The 12,849-nt window shown below is 43.3% G+C and overlaps 1 long non-coding RNA gene across 1 annotated transcript in view; it reads right to left on the bottom strand.

Annotated features, from left to right (window-relative positions):
- Nucleotides 1-3,127, bottom strand: part of LOC129393643 (uncharacterized) — a 74,227-nt gene extending 71,100 nt beyond the window's left edge. Inside the window, exons 1-2 of the long non-coding RNA XR_010109619.1 lie at nucleotides 2,985-3,127; nucleotides 2,696-2,806 (exon numbers count right to left, since the gene is read on the bottom strand). This is a non-coding gene — a long non-coding RNA (uncharacterized LOC129393643). The remainder of the gene's footprint in view (nucleotides 1-2,695; nucleotides 2,807-2,984) is intronic.
- Between the last annotated feature and the right edge of the window lie 9,722 nt (nucleotides 3,128-12,849).

Genomic DNA, 12,849 nt, shown 5'->3' with positions numbered 1-12,849 from the left:
AGCTGCCCACAAATCTAAATGCCATCCAAGCATCATTGGTAGTCTGAATAAATAATATAGGTAAACCACTTTTGAAATGCATGTACATCTTCATTGTAAAGTGCTGGCAAGTTTACAGTGGCTAGTATTGTATTATTGTACATTTTCTCTAACGTTGAATATCAAGTCAATAGCTGCTATATCATGCTGGAAATGGGGAGAAAGATCAATGAAATTTATCAATGTAAGAATGTATTCCTCATTCTCAGGCTGGGCGCAGTGGCTCATGCCTGTAATCCCAGCACTTTGAGAGGCTGAGGCAGGCAGATCACCTGAGGTCAGGAGTTCAAGACCAGCCTGGCTAACATGGTGAAATCCCACCTAACTAAAAATAAAAAAATTAGCCGGGTGTGGTGGCCTGCACCTGTAGTCCCAGCTACTTGGGAGGCTGAGTCAGGAGAATCACTTGAACCCAGGAGGTGGAGATTGCAGTGAGCTGAGATCGTGCCATTGCACTTCAGCCTGCGTGACAGAGTGAGACTCTGTCTCAAAAAAAAGGAAAAAAGAAAGTATTCCTCATCCTCAAAAAGATTGGGAATCACTGCTCTGGAGAAACTGGACCTCTAGAGAAACAGCATTCCTTCTCTTCTTTGGCCTAGGGTGGAAGTAATATTAGGGACTGTGTCCCCATCCCCCCACCCCACACCACCTCCTCTGGCTCATGCCCATGATATTGGCCCAGTGTTGAGAATGGTACCCTTGTAGAATAGGGTAGACACTGGTCTGGGAGTCTGAAGAGCCAGTTTCTACTGTGGTATGCCATTACTTGCTGGAAAATCTTGGGTCTTTGGCTTCACTTTCTTGAACCTTCATTTATAAAACAATTCACTAAATGGTGTCAAAGACCCTTGCTGGCTCAGCCATTATTTGACTCAGCAAATTGTAATTCTAAGCATCTTGCGCACATCCTCCTTATAAACCCCAGAATGGCCACACATCTTTTACAGATAATTGTATTTTCCAGCTAAGTGTCAACAGTCTCTTTGCTTGGCTACTGGCCATAAAAATAAAGTGCAATTCAGGGTATAAGTGGCCAATAGCATCAGGACTCAGATGGAGGAACGCACCTGTGTTAATAACCACCACCATTTACTGAGCACTTGCTATGTGCAAGGCACACTGATAAGTGCTTTTTGTGTATTAAGTAATTTCATCCCCTTAACACCCTCTGAGGCATCCTGTTATTTACCCCTTTTTCCAGGTGAGACGACCTAAACCCTTCCCCAGCCTGCATCTGCATCATCTTCATATCCTCTAGACGATCTTCCCCTTACAGAGAAATGAAGTATGTATTTGTTCTTAGAATATAATTCATAAATGTATAAGCCATCACCATGTGGGTTCCTTTCATGAAACACAGCAAGATTCAAGGAAGAAAATAAAAGGTTCATTTAACTATTAACGTTGAACATTTCCTTCTCTGAAGCAAATGTCAAATGTCTGTGTAATTATCCTTAACTCTCACTGGCAGCAGGAAAGAATTTGGTGATTCAAAGTTTGCCACTCCTTTGAGTTAATCTTAAAAGGAGAACATATAAAGCAGTGAGAAAGGCATAAACTGGACACAGTTCCTGACTGCTGAAAGCCTTCAGTGATGAAAGATATCATGACTTCTGCCACTGAGTCAATCAGCCCCATCCCTAATCCCACTGATAACTTCTTCAACCAGAACCCAACCCAGAGAAGACTGGGTTCAACCCATAGAACAAATTAGAACAAAAATAAGCAAACAATGATTACCCACAGGGTTGAGAATGTTGCTATGAAGTCATCCTCCACAGATAATGCTTGTGTATATAGTATATATATAAGAATAGATTTGGAAAGTAACATGACAAAACTAAGCAACAACCACTCTGAATCTGATTAATAATTTTTAGAAAAAGAGGTAAGGGTGAATTCAGGAAACAGCTGCAGTTAACCAGCTTAAGTCAAACCAAGATGGAGGCATGGAGACTGTGGGCTGCAACGCAGGTGTGAGAGCAGCTGATGACCCAGTAACCAGAAATAGGCTAGAAACCGCAGTGAGAGTTAGAAGGAGCTGGGTATGCCCATCACATGGATAGGACGGACTAAGCCATAAGGCTTCAGGTATCTGCCTCTGCCGGCTGCCTCCTTTATTGCTTCAGCCTAAAACAGTTGTGCATAGCTTCTAACACTAACAATAGCTAATATCCTATTTGTGAGTTCTTACTATTGGCCAGGCTGCATGCCAAAACTTTGCACACATTATCCTGATTTCATTCTCCCTGAGTCCTAGGAGGAAAGCACTGTTCATCCCTTTTATAGATCAGAAAACTGAGGGACTAAGCACCTTGCCCAAAGACATGTACTGTACTTGGGCAATGTAGAAGCTCCCAGTCAAACTCAGAAACCTTCATTCCAGAGCCTTGTACCTAATTGCTTCCTGATTTCCTAACCACTTTGCGAGTTTTCCTTGAAATGGAAAGGAAAAATGTGATACAGGTGGTAAAGAATCAAAACCCAATTTTGCCAAATTCACAAATCTGTTGGGGTTGGACCTGGGCAGGGGACAGTAGGAAGCAACAGGAATAACACTGTCAGTGGGGACAGTGGCACCCCTCATTCCAGAAGTGACCACCTGAGCACACAGGGGCTCACCCACAGAGACCTGGGGTGGGAGTGCAGAACGCACCTGAACGCTGAAGAAAATCCTGCTCAGGTAGGAGAAGGTGCTGTTGCCATGGCTACCACAAATTCTTGGCCCAATCCTAGGGCAGTAGCTTCGGTCCTAATTCAGAGAGGCCTGGTTTTCAGGGGGAAAAAAAGAAATAAAACAGAAAAGAATCAGAGCCTCTCTCAGCCACAGCAGCCCTCCACAAAGGGGCAGTGTCTCTGCCCAGCTCGCAATCTAAACAGATTAACCGCAAATGCCTGGAGGCCGCTGAAAGGCGCCTTGCAGAAGATGAAGCGCCCTTTCATACCTGACAGTATCCCAGATGGGGCTTAGCATGGCTTTACGAAGGAAGCTGCCAGAATAAATACACACACCGTTCCGACAGGATCCCGTTCCACTCGTGGGTCTCCCGCAGCAGCCTACAGTTGGCCCCTCACAATGCTGGCTTTTTCCCAGCTAGTCAACCCTCATTTACCCAACCAAGCTAAGCCCTGGAGGCGCTGGGTGCTTTCCCACTCAGCTGCCCGCAGCTCTGCCTGCAGCTCAGTGTAGTCCTAAAAGCCCCCTGTTTAAACAGAGGCCGGGTTGTAATTCCTCTGCAATGATGGCTTGCTCCTTTAGTAAGAATTCAGGCCTAGCATGAGGAGTCCTGATGCCACCACCTTGCCTCTGAGTGTTGCCTGCTTTGCTGACCCCAGTGCACTGCCAGGCATACATGCACTGCCTACACACCTGGAAAGGCACCCCAGAGTCCAGGACCAGGGAACTGACTGCAGGAGCTTACCCTCCCCATCAGGTTGACCCACCATGGCCACCATACTATTCTGGAACCCACAACGGTCACCAGCTAGGAATTGTGCAAACTGGGTCCTGCTTCTCCATTTTTTACCCCTGCACTGAAGTGCCAGCAAAAACATTCAGTGCCTAGGGTGGAAAAACAATCTACCTAAATCCTAAAGCTTCCTGTACCTCAGAAGGGGTCAAAAATAGTGGAGCCAACTAATTACAGCCTAGTGACAATAGGTTCCGTAATCCTTTATTTTTACACTTATATCTTAGCTCAGGCAGAAATTATTGAAACATTAAACAGAATTCTAAATAAGTGAAAGAAAATATTTATTCCATTTTTGGACCCTAATGAGGTAAACTAGTTTCATTGGTCTGCATGCAACTGCTATTGTTTTTCATTTTTCCAGAGAACTTTTACTGTTACATCGCATCTAAAATCTAACCTCATGAGAAGAGTAAACTAGGCTTTATTATCCCCGTTCCACAGGTGAGGCTACAGAGGCCTAAGAGATCCAGATGAACTCCTTAAGGGCAGGGGCTCAGCTGTTCTCTCAAGACAGGACCAGAGCACTATTTTAGTGAGTCTTGGTCTATGGCCCAATCCAACTTCTCCAGAATATCATAGGTCCCCGCTACGCCAATGTCCTGGGTTGACCCAAGGCCTGAGTGGATTGAGGAGATAGGTTTTCCTTTCATAAACAGTATCAGTGATTGCCTCGAGGAAAGGGAACTGCGTGAATGGAGCCAGGGATAAGAAGATTTTCTTTTTACTGTATACCCTTTTGTGGCTTTAAATTAGGTACCATATACATGAATCAATTATTCAGAAAATAATTAGCACTTCATTTTAAAGGCGTTCCCTTTACAAGTCAATTTTATCCTACCTCCAAACTAATGGAATTGAAACATGTAATTTTAAGATCTTTAAGCCCACATTATGGGCTGTGAGCCCATATCATAGATGGACCCACAACCAAGCTCAAAAGGAATAGACTGAGATGGAAAACACTGCACACGGGGTTACCGCACTACACCCAAAAGATGCACAGTTCAATGAAAATAAGATAGCCAGCATTTTATTTTTTTATTTTTTGAGATGGAGTCTCACACTGTTGCCCAGGCTGGAGTGCAGTGGCGTGATCTTGGCTCACTGCAAGCTCCGCCTACCAGGTTCATGTCATTCTTCTGCCTCAGCCTCCCGAGTAGCTGGGACTACAGGCACCCGCTGCCACGCACAGCTAATTTTTTGTATTTTATTAGAGACGGGGTTTCACCGTGTTAGCCAGGATGGTCTCAATCTCCTGACCTAGTGATCCACCTGCCTCGGCCTCCCAAAGTGGTGGGGTTACAGACGAGAGCCACCGCGCCCAGCCAATAGCCAGCTTTTAATTATCTGTGTTAGAAAAAAAAAAGTCATGGGGGTAGGTCAGCTACAATGTAAGTAAACATTAAAAGTTATATTTAATTTATATACAGCTTTGGAATGTGTTTGTACAGTGCACTTTGGACTATAGATCTGTTTTCTTCCATGAACTTACAGCACTGTAAGCTAAATAAACCCAAAGGACTAAAATATTGGGAAACTGTGTCTCTTAGGATGCTTTTGGCTACTGGAAACAAAAATCCTAACTGACACTGACTTAAGCAATAAGGAAATTAACTGTCTCACAAAACGGATCAGGATCTCAGGGTTTGTTGATCCCCCAGCTCAGCAATGTCAGTGGGTCCCAGGTCCTTCTGTCTCTTTCCTCTGCACCCCTCAGTGCTGGTTTCATTCTCAGGCTTGTAGCAGTATGACAGAAGAACTCCAGGCATCACTCCCCAATCTAACAAGGTTAAGGGGAAAAAGGAAACACCTTTTCTTAGAAATAGATACCTCTCTCAGAATCTTCCCGCCTTCACTTTACCCCGAGACATCCCTGCATTCCTCATTTCATCACGTGTCCTTCCAGAATCAACTATGAGCAAGGGAACAGAATAATTGCAATAGGCTTACTCTAATCAAAGGGACAAGAATGGATGTTGGCCAGTCAAACACCACATCCTCTGCACATGTCCTCATTTCCCCTGTCCCTGAAGTCACTCCATGAGAGCATCACAGGCAATAGACTGAGATTTTTGACTAATGCTGAATTTCATTTTACATGTAGATGCCCCCCTCCCACTTCCTTCTTTTTGGTCCTGCTAAGGAATGGTGAGAAACTATGCATTTTATTTTGAAGTTCCTGCTACCTGAGTGCTGTAAGTAATGCAAATAAGTATAAACAAAGATAATGTTCACATCATTAAAAGACAACTTAGACTGAATAGGGGATGAGTTCAGTAAGCCATTAAAAGCAAGATTTGCCATGAGGGAACACAATAATAAGCAGCCAGCCCCATATTCAAGGTGACTGTGTCTATCAGGATTAGTATCTTGTGCATTATTGTCATTTCCAGAAATCTACCTGAGCCAAGAGTATGTTTCAAGGCTAATGATCAGATGAAGGGTGTAGTGAACAGGTGTCGTTGATTCAAAGGTTCCTGTGCAGAGCGGGGTGGGTAGGTCTCGTCCTTGGCTACTGCCCCTGCCCCAGAGGCTCAGAAGTGGACACTCGGAGAGTGTGCTCATTAAAGGCATACAGTCCCACAGGAGAAAGGATGGATTGATGTCACTAACTTGCTGAGATAATAACCACCTCAGCTCCACAAAGCCCCAGTTGGAGGTTAAGAAGAGAATTGCCTACAAGCAGTTTACACAGAGCAACTAAGAAATAAAGCACTGTGTCAGATGGATCACTGAAAAGCAACATGGGAATCTGTTCCCTTTTTTTCTGGAAAGAAACAGAAGGTACAGCCACTGGCCACATTTATTTTTGGAGCAGAGAGAAGAGAAATAGATAGAAAAAGATATAGACATATGGATTGATCTGATTCAACCCTAGAGAAACATCCATCTCGCATGTCAGGGTTAAGAAGGGCCATACACTCGTGACCTGCACCATCAGAACTGCACAGTTTGGTCTTGCTTTTTAATAGTAGAAAGTGCAACAACGCCAGGATGGGATCATTCTGGAATCAAAAATTGAAGAAAAAAAATCCCTGATTCCTCTTATATCATACACAGCCACACTGTGTTCTCGGGCAGTGCTTCTCAGGCGTCGGCATCATATGAGTCACCTGGGAGCTTGTACAAAGGCTGACTCTGACTCGGGAGGTCTGGGGTAAGGCCCAAGGGTCTGCATTTCTAACAAGCTCCCAGGTGATGCTGATGCTGCCATCTGGAATGTAAATTTTGAGTGGCCATGTTCTAGGCTACCTACAGTGTAGCATAAGGTCTATTGAGTTACTGTTGGTGGGATTTTAAGATGTGTAGGTTTTCGGACAAGAAGAAGCCTTTAAAAGTCAGCTAACACAGTGGTTGTTAAAGTGTGGTCAGGGAACCTGGGGGGTTCCTAAGACTCTTGAAAGGGTTCATGGGATCAAAACTATTTTTATAGTAAACTAAGATGTTAATTTCTCTGTTTCACACTCATTCTTTCACAAGTGTCCAACAGAGTTTTCCAAGGGGGTTTTGATGTGTGAAATCATAAAAGACTAAATAGAGAAGCAAGTCTAAGAATCCAGCTGTCTTCCAATAAATAAGAGAATAAAGAAATTTGTAAAAATGTTTTTTTAAAGTCAGTTAACAGAGATTAACATCCAAAGCATATTAAAAAATAACTCCTACAACCCAACAAAAAAAAGCCCAATTTAAAAATGGGCAAAGGACTTGAATAGACATTTCTCCAAAGAAGATATACAGATAACCAATAAACATGCAAAAAGATGTTCAAACCTCACTAATTATTATTAAATTTTTTTTGAGACAGAGTTTCCCCCTTGTTGCCCAGGCTGGAGTGCAATGGCATGATCTTGGCTCACTGCAACTTCTGCCTCCCAGGTTCAAGCAATTCTCCTGCCTCAGCCTCCCAAGTAGCTGGGATTACAGGCATGCCCCACCATGCCTGGATAATTTTGTATTTTTAGTGGAGACGGGTTTCTCCACGTTGGTCATGCTGGTCTCAAACTCCCAACCTCAGGTGATCCGCCCACCTCGGCCTCCCAAAGTGCTGGGATTACAGGCATGAGCCACCATACCTGGCCCAAACTTCACTAATTATTAGAGATATGTAAATCAAAACCATAATGAGATACCACTTCACACTCACTTGGAGGGCTATTATTTAAAAACAACAACAAAAAAAAATAAAAATAAAAAACAGAAAATATTATTGGTGAGGATGAGGAAAACTGGAACCTTTGTGCACTGCTGATAGAAATGTAAAATGGTACAGCCATGATGGAAAAAAGTATGGCAGTTCCTCAAAAAAAATAAACATAGACCCATCATATGGTTGTGTATATACACAGCAATCCCACTTCTTCATATATACACACAAGAACTGAAAGCAGGTACCAGAATAGATATTTGTACACCAGTCTTCCTGGCAGCATTATTTCATGGTAGCCAGAAGGTAGAAACGACCCAAATGTTCACTGAAGGATGAATGGATACACAAAATGTCGTATACACATACAGTGGAATAGTATTCAGCCTTAAGGGAAATTCTGACACGTTTTACAACATGAATGAACCTTGAAAACATTATACTAAGTGAAATAAGCCAGACACAAAGGACAAATATTGTATGATTCTACTTCTATGAGTGATATGGTTTGGATATGTGTCCCCACCAAATCCCCTATTGAATTGTAATCCCCGGTGTTGAAGGTGGGACCTGGTGGGAGGTGATTGGATCATAGGGTTTTCTCATGAGCGGTTTAGCACCATCCTCTTGGTGCTGTTCTTGTGGTAGTGAGTTCTTGTGATATCTGGTTGTTTAAAAGTGTGAGGCACCTTCCACCTCAATCTCTCTTCTTCCTGCTCTGGCCGTGTGAAGTGCCTGCTCCCGTTTCCCCTTCTACCATGACTGTAAGTTTCCTGACGCCTTCCCAGAAGCCAAGCAGTGTTGCCACGCTTCCTGTACAGCCTGCAGAACCATGAGCCAATTAAACCTCTTTTCTTTATAAATTACCCAGTCTCAGGTATTTTTTTAATAGCAATGAGAGAACAGACTAATACAATGAGGTACCTTGCATAGTCAGATTCATACAGACAGAAAGTAGAAGGGTGGTTGCCAGGAGCTGGGGAGAAAGGAGAGTGAGGAGTTATTGTTTGATGGGTATGAAGTTTCAGTCTGGGAAGATAAACAAGTTCTGAAGATGGATGGTAGTGATGGTAGCACAACAGTGTGAATGTAATTAATGCCACTGAACTGTACACCTAAAAGTGGTGTAAATGGTAACTTTTATTTATTTTTATTTTTATCTTTTTGAGATGAAGTCTCGCGCTGTCACCCAGGCAGGCTGAAGTACAGTGGTATAATCTCGGCTCACTGCAAACTCCACCTCCCAGGTTCATGTGATTCTCCTGCCTCAGCCTCCCAAGTAGCTGGGATTACAGGACCACACCACCATGCCCCGCTAATTTTTGTATTTTTAGTAGAGATGGGGTTTCACTATGTTGGCCAAGCTAGTCTTGAACTCCTGGCCTCAGGTGATCTGCCCGCCTTGGTCTCCCAAACTGCTGGGATTACAGGTGTGAGCTACCAAGCCCGGCCAGTAAATTTTATATTATGTATATTTTACCACAAGAAAAAAGGCTAACTTAACTCTCTGGTAATATATGAAGAGGGGGAGGCAAAGGATTATTATAAACGGCTGAGCAGAGAGGCACAGCTGGCTGGCGATGGAGACCAGACAGAACCCCTGGGACCTGACTCCCAATTCTGTGTTTTTTGGCTTCAGAACTCTGACCCTGGGCTGCCCTGTAATGATGTGCAGATGCAAAATGGTGTAGTGAAGAGATAAGAGGACCAGGTACCAGGAAACCAAGATTCTAACCATAATTCTGTCATTCCTGGCTGTGACACTTGAGAGGAGTCTTTGACTTTCCTGGAACTAGTCCTCTGGTCAGTAGAATGTAGAGATTGACAACGTTTTCATCAGTGAAATAAAGAGAATGTCTCCCAAAATATTTTGCTTGTAATACTGATGTCAAGAGATATCTGTGGGGAAAAAATATGGTTTTGTAGTCAAATATTTGGGACATGCTGCAGACTTAATCCCTCTTTTGGATATTCACAAAACACATTAGCATGTTAAAGGATCTGCAAAGTTCTGTGGTAAAGAAATCTGTTCATTTTTCTTTACCCACGATCTTACTTTAGGCTCCCGAAGCAGACACTGAGCCAAGGATTTGAATACAAATAGTTTATTTGGGAAGTGAAGGGAAAACAGTAAGGAAATCAGGAAGGAAAGTCAGTCTTAAAGGATACGTAATCAAGTTAGCTGCCCTTGGGACAACCAGCTCACAATCCCACTGCAGAAATTCTAGAAGCTAGAGTAGGACACAGTTCAGTGATCACACCTAAGGGGTGGGGGAGCTGGGGTGTTTATACACCACCTCCCGCCAGTCATAGTCTGAGGACGGCTTGTGGTGAGTGTCAAGCTCCTGGCACTCTTGGCCCATTATTTGAGGACAGAACAGCCCTCCATGGCTTCAGAAAGGACCCTAGACAAAAAGATTCAGACTCGAGCTCCTGGACGTCAGCCTCTTGCACTGAAGCAGTAAGACTAGAGGGATACAGCAGAGCACCGGCAGCATCTGCTAAATCAGCTTTTCCCAAACTGCCATGACCCTAGAACGCCTCCTCCCTTGTTTCTCAACACCTAAAAATATCCTACAGAACCTTAGGAAATAAGACAATTTGTAAGATCCCTCTGGCTCTAATGTTCTAATGAACTCTGATTTTAAGTTACTTAAGAAAACTTACCATGCCACTTCCAAGCTCAACGACCATTCTATTTCTCAGCTTTGACCCTACCTGGCTCATTCTGGGCAAGGCCGGCCTCCTGCTGCGGCTGGCAGAAAGACAGGATGTCCAGCTACGGCAGGTGGAAGAGATCAAGGACCTGCCCTCTTCTGCCGTCCCTCTAGTGCCTCAGATCCATGGGTGTGTGTCTCAGGCTTTTCTCTCAAAGGAGAATGCACCATCTGTGAGAAGTGGTAATCTCTTCTTCAAACGCACACATTCCTTGGCTATTATTAAAAAGTCAAAAAATAACAGATGTTGGCGAGGCTGGGGAAAAATGGGAACCCTTTTACACTGTTGGTGGAAATGTAAATTAGTTCAGCCAATGTGGAAAGCAGTTTGGAGATTTCTCAAAGAACTAAAAGTGGAACAACCGTTCGACCCAGCAGTCCCATTACTGGGTACATATCCAAAGGAAAATAAACCACTCTTCCAAAAAAACCCACATGTAGTCATATGTTCATCACAGCGCTATTCACAGTCACAAAGACAGGGAATCAACTGAGGTGCCCATCAATGGTGGATTGGATAAAGAAAATGTAGTACATATACACCATGGGATACTATACAGCCATAAAAAAGAACTAAATCACGTCCTTTGCAGCAACATGGATGCAGCTAGAGGCCATTATCCTAAGGAAATTAGCACAAAAACAGAAAACCGAATTTTGCATATTCTCACTTATAAATGGGAGCTAAACATTTGGTACACATGGACATAAAGATGGGAACAATAGACACCGAGGACTACAAGAAGGAGGAGGGAGAGAGGAGGCAAGGCTTGAAAAACTACCTGTTGATTGCTATGCTCACTACCTGCGTGATGGATTCAATCACACCCCAAACCTCAGCATCACACAATAAACCCATGTAACAAACCTGCTTATGTACTCCTGAATCTAAAATAAAAGTTGAAATTACACATACACACACACACACACAGAGAGAGGAGAGAAGAGAGAGAGAGAGGGAGAAAGATTTCTTTAAAAAGGAGGGCTCTTGTCTAGGTCCCCAAGTTCACATAGTTAATTTTTTTTCTCCAACAGCAAACCGACCTCCTATCTTCAAAAAGAGAACTCTTATCTGAGCCTAGGGAAAATTTGAGGCCAGAGATCAATCACTAAAGTCTAATATCATACCTGTTTGTAATGAAGAAAAGAAAGGACAAATCCTTATCCACGAAATGTGGATAATTCCTCCAGACAAATGGGCTGTCCTTAAAGAAGTCACATGCTGACGAACAGTCATTCCCATCCAACCCCACCGTCAGTGTTCTCTCAGAGCCAGGCAGTTTGAAGGCTTCCTTCGGGTAGAAAAAATTACACTGGCCTTGGTTCAAGCCTCCTCACTTTCTTTAGCTGACAAGTCTTAAAAAGAAATCAAGAACCAGAAAGAATTAAAGGTTTGCCTATTTTTCCTCACAGTCAGAGGCGGTGCTGCTTCTAGAATTCATCTTGAAGTTCCTTTGCAATCTCTTTCTCCCTGCACAAACACATCAATAATCGTCCCATTATACACACACCTGAACTATATTTACAAATTGCAAGTATAAATTATCCCGCAAATTGTATTAACACTGTGAATAAATTTAAGGATGTTCGTGTGAGACAGAAAACCAGCCTATTTGTAAACAACAAATACCAATGTAAAATCTATTCAAGTCAGTTCAGTCAAGAGCCTGGCTCGGTGCTGAGTGCTGAGGAGACAGCAGGCTAGACTCTGTTGAACTGCTGTTTTTGTAGGAAGAAAAAGGTCAGATATTGGCGATTTAATATGGTCAGCCTTACACAAAAATAAGTCACACAAATCCTGCATGCAAGGAGTTTACAGTTCAGGAGAGAAGACTAATATGTGAAACAACCAAGGTTGAAACAAGGACTTAAAAACGTACAATGTGCTAAGGAGCCGAGGGGGGTAACCAGGGCAGGTGACTTAAGGAAGAGTTTTTGCTGTTTATGTTAACAAAAAAATCAAATATTATACAAGTATTTTATTTATTTATTTATTTTTAGATGGAGTTTCTCTCTTGTTGCCTAGGCTGGAGTGCAATGGCGTGATCTCAGCTCACTGCAACCTCCATCTCTTGGGTTCAAGCGATTCTCCTGCCTCGGCCTCCCGAGTAGCTGGGATTACAAGCATGTGCCACCACGCCTGGCTAATTTTGCATTTTCAGTAGAGATGGGGTTTCTCCATGTTGGTCAGGCTGGCCTTGAACTCCCAACCTCAGGTGATCCGCCCACTTCAGCCTCCCAAAGTGCTGGCATTAGAGGCATGAGCCACCGCACCCGGCCATACAGGTATTTCAAAAAGAAAAATTCCCGCCGAGTCCTTCCCTCCAGAGATAATTTACATTATCAATAGTTTAGTGTATTTTACATTTTTTCTTTGTACTTTTATTTCTGCTTCTTTAAAGAAAAGTTGGGGCCAGGCATGGTGGCTCATGCCTGTAATCCCAGCACTTTGGGAGGCCAAGGTAGGCAGATCGCT

This window comes from Pan paniscus, chromosome 14 (genome assembly GCF_029289425.2).
Source record: "Pan paniscus chromosome 14, NHGRI_mPanPan1-v2.0_pri, whole genome shotgun sequence".
Lineage (NCBI taxonomy): Eukaryota > Metazoa > Chordata > Mammalia > Primates > Hominidae > Pan > Pan paniscus.
Note: the sequence above shows the minus strand (reverse complement) of the source record. Positions and strands in the feature narration are given on the sequence as shown.